A 10,561-nucleotide genomic window follows, 5' to 3' on the forward strand; every position below is an offset into this window, starting at 1 on the left:
TTTAAAGTCTGAAAACAAGAGTTGCAGAAGTACAAATATAGGGCTACCTGTTGGCAGGGCAAATATTGGTCACCCCATAATGAATGATAACAATAGACAAGGTATTAGTGTTCTTCCCAGCATGCCAAACACTTCTGCTTTGTTCTCTTGTGTAGACTCAACTGACATGCAGATGGTACATCAACCTTACATTATCTGAACTTCTCATTAATTGAATAATAAGTTCAGATTGTTGTGCCTCATATTGTCACGGACTTGTAGATTTATTAGATCACAGACAAACGTTTGTCTTGGACAACATTTCCTAGCTCCTGGTGTCTTTAACAGCTGTCTCCTGTAAACCATATTTTGTCAAATTATGAAATATGTTACATTTAAGCTACATTTTGCCATTTCAGTCAATTTATCATATGGATTTTTTTTCTGATATTGTCCAGATCTAGTTGGGCATACAGTATGAATTAACAAAATGTCTGATCAAATATATTTATGGAAAACCAATTAACTGATTTTAGGGGACAGACTAGCTTCAAAATCCCAGTTTGATCCCTGGCAGTAACATCTTTGGTTAGCTTTTAATGACAGTCGCTGTAGACGTTTTTGTAGAAGTGCCTCAACTTTACAGCTCTTAAATGTTCATATGTACATTGTTTCTAGTCTATTTTGAAATAAAATTGTATTATAATACATTTGTTTTTCATAGACTTTGTCTGTTTTGAAATGACTGGATAAAACATTGCTAAAATTGTCCTTGTTCATTCCAGTGAAGTAGTCCTTATAATGAACTATTTGAAAATGTACTAACTGTTCAAATGCATTAGTAAAATACACTTTGTACAAATATGCTTTAATTTTGCCAAATGTTCATTGGGAACATGTGAGCTCATGCAGCCAATGTTAGCTTGTTGTAGTGATGCACGGTTTGACAGCGTCGGCATGCTTCAGTTCAGCTGGCGGCTAACCGAACAAGATTGTTTGCATACTCCCTTGACCTTAACTTAAAGCGACAATAGTACAGTTTGCCCATTTTGATACACCGTAGCCAGGATACACTTCCAAGGTAACCGAAAATCTGTTACTAATTTGGAAGGTGTCGTAGTTGTTCAATTTAACATCAAACAGATGTTTAGTGCTGTATTTTAATGGAAAAAATGTGCACTAAGACGTGTTGTCTCTTCTATAGTATAATGGCATTTGCAAATGATTGGATGTGCAATCCACAACCTACTGTGCGGGTGGATAATAAGGATTCCGAAAAGGAAATAGTGTGTGTTGGGGGGTGTAAATATACAAATGTATTTTAAATGAACAAAAACAACTTTTTTGTAAAAAAAAAAAAAAAATTCTAATCAGATCCTACACATGCTCAGAAGTCTCCTGTGAGGGCGGAACATTTCCTAGCGACAATAGTCCATGCAGTGCTTCTGCTGTGAAGTCTTGGAGCACCAAAAACGTATCGGCTGCAGATCTGTCCACCTTCTTGGACAGTTCGCTTGATTGATTTAAAACATCAACTGGTTGCAATGCATCCACCGCCATATCTTCAACACTGTGGCCTCTTGCCCTTTCAACGCTCTTCACCGTCTCCACATTGAAGATCTGCTGTACAGCCCTGATCCTTGACACCTCAACCCCTTTCACCCTAACAGGGCACTCAAGGAAGTCCAGAGTATGAACCCCAGCACAGTGGCAACATGTTCTATTCAGAGATTCTTCAATACCATACTTCTGCCGTCTGCAAACATTTCACACTTGACCATATCCTTTACAATTCCCACACTGTAGTGGTTTGAACACATGGTCTCCGTTCAGGTGGTTTCCTCACAGTATCTATAGGCGCTTCTCCTTTCTTCCATTTACCATAAGGTGCACTGACCACACCTGGGATTTTCTGAATAATGTATTAGTCATCTATATCTAACGAGACTCCAGCTATAACAACTTTGGCAGGTGCCCTGGTCTGAAGATCAATACATGTTACTTCTGATGTGGGCAATTTTGCCAGATCCAGTGCAGATTCTTCTGTTCTTCATCGACACAATTAACCAATACAAGGCCGCTTCTAGTCACCTTGATTGAACCCACCTTTCCCACTGCTCTCTTCACAGTCCTCGATAGTACAATTTCCCAAATGAACCTCGTCTAAAAGAAACGCAATCCGAAATGCATTGTACCGGTCCTTGTCTTCTACAACTTTTGCTTATTCTCCATTCATTGTCACACACTTCACTTGCTGCACTTTCAGATTCGAACAACAATTCCATGGATGCTGCCATTTTGGAACCGTTATCCATCTCCCTGTCATAATATAATTCTGTTATTTATATTGTATTGTCATTGTCTCTCATTGAATGAAAAATACTTTACTGAATAATCCCTGCTGTTGACAAATCACTGATGAAGAGGCGTAGACTTGGCTCCGTCCTTTGTAAATAAGAATTTGTTATAAAAGTAATGTTTGGGAAAGATTTGGTGAAGTGGTAAAAGAGGATGATAGGCTATGTTGTGGGGCGGCAGGGTAGCCTAGTGGTTAGAGCGTTGGACTAGTATCCGAAAGGTTACAAGTTCAAATCCCCGAGCTGACAAGGTACAAATCTGTCGTTCTGCCCCTGAACAGGCAGTTAACCCACTGTTCCTAGGCCGTAATAAGAATTTGTTCTTAACTGACTTACCTAGTAAAATAAAATGTGAGATGCTATAAAAAATTATTCACAAGACGGGGACTTCAAATGGGCCTAAGGCACGTCAAGGGAACTGTAGCCTACTGTTCAGATGGTTAAAATGGAAACTAACCTTAAGGGAAAAGTCATTTTTTTCTGACAGGAAAAAAAGTTATGTGCATACTGGCTATCCGTAGGCAAACATATTTGAAGGGAAATAAGTTAGCAGAATTCTCTGTTATTCAATAAAAACATATTTAGAAAGGGGGCGTTAGTGGGGCAATACGCCCTCCCTTTATGGGGCCAAAATATGGCGCCGACAGAGATGGGCACCTCGCTTCAGGTCCTTAAGAAACTATGCAGTAACACAAGCATTTCACCACACTTGCATTAACATCTGCTAACCATGTGTATGTGACCAATAACATTGTATTTATTTGAAAATAATTATGCATTTAAAATGTTTTAAACGAAAACCTGATATTTCTTGAGTCAACCCCTTTAATATGGCAAGCCTAAATAAGTTCAGGAGGACAAATTAGCTTAACAAGTTGCATAATTTCTGTGGACTCACTTTACGTGCAATAATAGATTCAACCACAAAGACCAGGGAGGTTTCCCAATCCCTCACAAAGAAGGGCACCTGTTGGTAGATAGGTAAAACATTTTTTTTAAAGCAGACATTCAAAATCCATTTGAGCATTGTTATTAATTATATTAAAAATACTTTGGATGGTGTATCAATACCAGTGGCAACCAGTCATTCAGGGCAAGTGGGGCAGAGCCACCTGTTTTGAGCCCCACCTGTTTAGATAAAAGACACTTGTTTTTTGTTGCCTGTTTTGCATGTTATTTTGGCATTAATACGTGTCATATACAGTGCCTTCGGAAAGTATTCAGACCCCTTGACTTTTTCCACTTTGTTAGGTTACAGCCTTATTCTAAAATTGATTAAATAAATGTACCTTCAGGGGTCATTCAATTCAATATTCATCAATAATAAAAAATCAGTTTCTGGCTAAAGAAACAAGACTATCAAAGGAAATCCATGAACTAATAGTACAGGTAGATGGCAAAAACGATACTACAGAGATACAAAAATAATTATACGAATTAGATTTTAAAAGAGGAAGATAATTATTTTAGGCAGATGTTCTCTTTTCCGTCTCATCCTCTCCCACTGAATGAAGATTACGGTAAGGAATTCTTTCCAAATAATATAAAAAATGGAAAATTAACAAATGTACAGAAAGATCAGTGAGAAGGCCAAATTACAGAGGAATAACTTTTTGAGGCTAATAAATCCTTTCAGTCTGGAAAAACCCCAGGGCTTGATGGCATACAAATATTTGTTTTAACTACTTATAGAAAAGGTAGTCTGTCAGGTACTCTGCAGGAAGGTCTGATTTCTCTAGTATTAGAACAAGACCCAGATGGCAAATATAAAGACCCAGTCTATCTAAAAAACTGGAGGCCCCTTACACTTCAATGTTGTGATGCAAAAATACTAGCAAAATGCATAGCACTCAGAATTAAAAGAGTTTTACCAGGTATTGTTCATCCTGATCAGTGTTTTTACATGGACGATACATTGGAGATAATATATGACCACTACTAGAAATAATAGAACATCATGAAACATAAGAAGCCAGGAATGGTATTTATAGCGGACTTTGAAAAGGCATTTGATAAAGAAAGACTGGATTTTATTTATAAATGCCTGGATTTTTTCAATTTCGGCAATTCACTTATAAAATGGGTAAAAAATAATGTATAGCAACCCCAGGTGTAAAATAGTAAATACCGGATACTTCTCAGAGAATTTTGAATTGTCAAGAGGAGTTAAACAAGGGTGTCCACTGTCACCATATCTATTCGTTATGGCCATCGAAATGCTAGTTATGAAAATCAGATCCAATAACAACAGAGGATTAGAAATCCAAGGCTTTAAAACAAAGGAGTCCATGTATGCCGATGACTCAAGTTTTATGTTAAGTCCGCAAGCTTGATCCTCGCAATGTCTTATTAAAGATCTAAACTTTTCTGTACTCTCTGGACTAAAACCTAATTATGATAAGTGTACAATATTAGGTATTTTTTAAGGATCCAATACAACTTTTACATTACCCTGCAGCTTACCTATAAAATGGGCTGATGGTGAAGTAGACATACTCAGTATTCATATCACAAAATATATAAATAAGCTCTCCACAATGAATTTCAATAGATAACTTGTAAAAATAGACAAGATCCTGCAACCTTAGAGGTAAATACCTGTCTATTTATGGAAAAATTGCCCTGATTCAACTCCTTAGTCATATCGCAATTTACTCACTTACTTATGGCGCTGCCTACTCCTGATGATTCGTTTTTCAAATCATATGAGCAAAATATATTTCGCTTTATCTGGGACGCTAAACCAGACAAAGTAAAATGAGCCTATCTATATAATGAATATGAATTGGGTGGGTTGAAATTCTTAAATATAAAAGCACTAAACCTCTCTCTAAAAGCTTCACTCATTCAAAAGTTTTATTTGAACCTTAAATGGTTCTCAAGTAGATTAACAAGAAAAGCTCATCCTTTGTGCAGATGGCCATGTCTCATTTTCGATTAACTGAAAATTGTACTTTTTTCAAACTGTCTTTTTCAAACAAGCATTGCAGAGCTGGCTACAATTTCAATTTCATCCCCCTGAAAAGATAGAACAAATTATGGCTGAACTCAAATGTGCTGGTTTATAAAATACCTATATTTATGGGAAAGATGTTTGAAAAGGGTATTTTGTTCTTAAATGATATTGTAAATTGTAATTGTAGAGTTATGTCTTTCATGGAGTTATCAGAATTGTACGGAGAGGTCTGCTCAATCCAAGAGTACAACCAATTGATGACAGCATTGCCCCAAAAATGGAGGAGGTGGGTGGCAGCGGGAGGAGGTAGGGAACAGGTCTGTCTGCCCAATATAAAGAATCAAAACTGGCGGAGGAATAAAAATAGCATCAATAGGAAAGTATACCAGTTTCATTTGAGGACCAAGATGTTGACAACTGTGCCATACAGATTGAAAAATAGTTGGGAAGAGATTTTTGATACACCCTGTACAATAGAATCGGTTTATGAGTTGATATATAAAACAACGCAAGATTCAAAACTTTGTGCTTTTCAGCTAAAATTATTATATTGAATTCTTACCACCAACAAAATGTTGAATATTTGGGGCATAAAATCATTGAAGCTCTGCAGATTTTGTTGTGAGGATACAGAATCAATAGACCATTTATTTTGGTATTGCCCTCAGGTAGGTAGCCTGTTTCTGGTCTCAGGTTCAGGAATGGCTGAAAATGCAGAGCATTGATCTAAAATTGACCCTAGAAATAGTACTGTTAGGAGATCTGGAAAGACCGGGTCAGTCAATTACTAATACTCTTAGTAAAAGTATTTATCTTTGACACACAATCTGTAGATTAGATAGATTGAAATTGTACGTTAAACATCATAGCATAGTTGAAAGATATGTGTTGCGTAGGAACACGAAGTGGGTGGCCAGCAGAGATAGATGGGATGGGCTGAGGGAAGCTGAGGGTTGGTATGTGGAATTGGAGACAAGTGGGAGGGGAGTTAGAAGAAAAAAAGTCACCATAAAACATAAAAGTACATTTGAATGACACTAGGTGGAAGTGTTTTTACAACTAATGCTAGTTTGCCTGAGGCTGATGCCGTGCAAGTGTTTGTACACATGCATATACACACTCTCTCATTCAAATAAACACATACAAGAACACACACATGCATGTAATAGTGCCAGACATGCACACAAACAGTTGGCATTGCTGTTATGATTTCAGAAGCCCTTGATGTCCTTTGTTTAAAAAAAATATATATATATACACTGCTCAAAAAATAAAGTGAACACTAAAATAACACATCCTAGATCTGAATGAATTAAATATTTTTATTAAATGTTTTTTTCTTTTCATAGTTGAATGTGCTGACAACAAAATCACACTAAAATTATCAATGGTAATCAAATTTATCAACCCATGGAGGTCTGGATTTGCAGTGACACTCAAAATTAAAGTGGAAAACCACACTACAGGCTGATCCAACTTTGATGTAATGTCCTTAAAACAAGTCAAAATGAGGCTCAGTAATGTGTGTGGCCTCCACGTGCCTGTATGACCTCCCTACCATGCCTGGGCATGCCCCTGATGAGGTGGCGGATGGTCTCCTGAGGCATCTCCTCCCAGACCTGGACTAAAGCATCCGCCAACTCCTGGACAGTCTGTGGTGCAACGTGGCGTTTAAAAAAAAAAAAAAAAAAAAAAAAAAATGTTTACCTTTATTTAACCAGGCAAGTCAGTTAAGAACATATTCTTATTTTCAATGACGGCCTGGGAACAGTGGGTTAACTGCCTGTTCAGGGGCAGAACGACAGATTTGTACCTTGTCAGCTCGAGGGTTTGAACTCGCAACCTTCCGGTTACTAGTCCAACGCTCTAACCACTGCCGCGTTGGTGGATGGAGCGAGACATGATGTCCCAGATGTGCTCAATTGGATTCAGGTCTGGGGAATGGGCGGGCCAGTCCATAGCATCAATGCCTTCCTCTTGCAGGAACTGCTGACACACTCCAGCCACATGAGGTCTGGCATTGTCTTGCATTAGGAGGAACCCAGGGCCAACCGCACCAGCATATGGTCTCACAAGGGGTCTGAGGATCTCATCTCGGTACCTAATGGCAGTCAGGCTACCTCTGGTGAGCACATGGAGGGCTGTGCGGCCCCCCAAAGAAATGCTACCCCACACCATGACTGACCCACCGCCAAACCGATCATGCTGGAGGATGTTGCAGGCAGCAGAACGTTCTCCACGGCGTCTCCAGACTGTCATGTGTGCTCAGTGTGAACCTGTTTTCATCTGTGAAGATCACAGGGCGCCAGTGGCGAATTTGCCAATCTTGGTGTTCTCTGGCAAATGCCAAACGTCCTGCATGGTGTTGGGCTGTAAAGTACAACCCCCACCTGTGGACGTCGGGCCCTCATACCACCCTCGTGGAGTCTGTTTCTGACCGTTTGAGCAGACACATGTAGATTTGTGGCCTGCTGGAGGTCATTTTGCAGGGCTCTGGCAGTGCTCCTCCTGCTCCTCCTTGCACAAAGGCAGAGGTAGCGGTCCTGATGCTGGGTTGTTGCCCTCCTACGGCCTCCTCCACGTCTCCTGATGTACTGGCCTGTCTCCTGGTAGCACCTCCATGCTCTGGACACTACGCTGACAGACACCGCAAACCTTTTTCCCCAGTTCGCATTGATATGCCATCCTGGATGAGCTGCACTACCTGAGCCACTTGTGTGGGTTGTAGACTCCGTCTCATGCTACCACTAGAGTGAAAGCACCGCCAGCATTCAAAAGTGACCAAAACATCAGCCAGGAAGCATAGGAACTGAGAAGTGGTCTGTGGTTATCACCTGCAGAACCACTCCTTTATTGGGGTGTCTTACTAATTGCCTATAATTTCCACCTGTTGTCTATTCCATTTGCACAACAGCATGTGAAATTTATTGTCAATCAGTGATGCTTCCTAAGTGGACAGTTTGATTTCACAGAAGTGTGATTGACTTGGAGTTACATTGTGTTGTTTAAGTGTTCCCTTTATTTTTTGAGCAGTGTATTTTTTTTGCATTGTTGTTTGCTGTTTTCTTCTGTCTTTTTCTTGTTTCTCTTTAGTTCATTCTCTTGGTTGTTGCATTTGGGGGTTCTTGGGGGTGGGGAAGGGAATTCATTATTTTTACTTATTTTCTTCCGGGGGGCTGTGGGAGGGGTCTCGAATGGTTGAGGGACATTTATTTAGAAAGAGAGGGTCTAGATTGTCTTGCCCAGCTGATTTTTACGGGTACAGGTTTTGCAGCTCTTTCAGAACATCTGCTATCTGGATTTGGGTGGAGGAGAAGCTGGGGAGGCTTGGGCAAGTAGCTGCTGGGGGTGCGGAACTGTTGGCGGGGGTTGGGGTAGCCAGGAGGAAAGCATGGCCAGCCGTAGAGAAATGCTTCTTGAAATTCTCGATTATTGTGGATTTATCAGTGGTGACAGTGTTACCTAGTTTTAGTGCAGTGAGCAGCTGGGAGGAGGTGCTATTATTCTCCATGGACTTTAAAGTGTGCCAAAACTTTTTGGAGTTAACCGCTACAGGATGCAAGTTTCTGTTTGAAAAAGCTAGCCTTTGCTTTCCTGATTGACTGTGTGTATTGGTTCCTTTCTTCCTTGAAAAGTTGCATATCGCGGGGACTATTTGATGCTAGCGCAGTCCGCCACAGGATGTTTTTGTGCTGGTCGAGGGCAGTCAGGTCTGGAGTGAACCAAGGGCTATATCTGTTATTAGTTCTACATTTTTTGAAAGGAGCATGCTTATTTAAGATGGTGAGGAGATTACTTTTAAAGAACGACCAGGCATCCTTGACCGATGGGATGAGGTCAATATCCTTCCAGGATACCCGGGCCAGGTCGACTAGAAAGGCCTGCTCGCAGAAGTGTTTTAGGGAGCGTTTGACAGTGATGAGGGGTGGTCGTTTGACCGCGGACCCATAGCGGATACAGGCAATGAGGCAGTGATCGCTGAGATAATGATTGAAAACAGCGGAGGTGTATTTGGAGGGCAAGTTGATCAGGATAATGTCTATGTGGGTGCCCATGTTTATGGATTAAGGGTTGTACCTGGTGGGTTCCTTGATGATTTGTGTGAGATTGAGGACACCTAGCTTAGATTGTAGGACGGCCGGGGTGTTAAGCATATCCCAGTTTAGGTCACCTAACAGAACGAACTCTGAAGCTAGATGGGGGGCGATCAATTCACAAATGGTGTCCAGGTCACAGCTCGTAGCGGAGGGGGGTCGATAGCAGGCGGCAACAGTGAGAGACTTATTTCTGGAGAGATTCATTTTTAAAATGAAAAGCTCGAACAGTCCAGCAGGCATCAGCTATGTAGCCAAGTGATCATAAGGTCCAGTGAACAGCAATTAGATGGAACAGGGAAGCCGTGGGGTCATCGGTACTATGCTACCACGCTGAGACACAGTGTTTAGCAGGGATTACAGCCTCAAGTCTTCTTGGGTATGACGCTACAAGCTTGGCACACCTGTATTTGGGTTTGAGTTTCTCCCATTCTTCTCTGCAGATCCTCTCAAGCTCTGTCAGGTTGGATGGGGAGCATCGCTGCACTGCTATTTTCAGATCTCTCTAGAAATGTTTGATCAGGTTCAAGTCCAGACTTTGGCTGGACCACTCAAGGACATTCAGAGACTTGTCTCGAAGCCACTCCTGTGTTGTCTTGGCTTAGGGTCGAGGTCCAGCGTGCTCTGGAGCAGGTTTTCATCAAGGACGTTCCTCTTTGCGTCGATCCAGTCTCCTCAGCATGATGCTGCCACCACGATGCTTCACCATAGGAATGGGGACCTTCAATGCTACAGATATTTTTTGGTACACTTCCCCAGATCTATGCCTCGACAAACTCCTGTCTCGGAGCTCTACGGACAATTCCTTCAACTTCATATAGACAGGTTTGTACCTTTCCAAATCATGTCCAACCAATTGAATTTTTCACAGGTTGACTCCAATCAAGTTGTAGAAACATCTCAAAGATAATCAATAGAAACAGGATGCACCTGAATCTTATGGCAAATGGTCTGAATACTAAGGTATGTTTTTTTGCAAACGTAAAAAAAAAAACTGTTGTAAATATTTCAAAAGACCCTTTATTCGCTTTGTCATTGTGAGGTATTGTGTGTACATTGCTGAGGATTTAAAAAAACATTTTTCTTTATGAATAAAGCGGTTGGGGCTGGGTTATTATAAGCAATTGCAGGCGGGTGAACAAACAGTTGACCCGTGCACCACTAGACAAGTGCCT

The sequence above is a fragment of the Oncorhynchus keta genome, chromosome 6 (genome assembly GCF_023373465.1).
Source record: "Oncorhynchus keta strain PuntledgeMale-10-30-2019 chromosome 6, Oket_V2, whole genome shotgun sequence".
In the NCBI taxonomy this organism is placed as follows: Eukaryota; Metazoa; Chordata; class Actinopteri; order Salmoniformes; family Salmonidae; genus Oncorhynchus; species Oncorhynchus keta.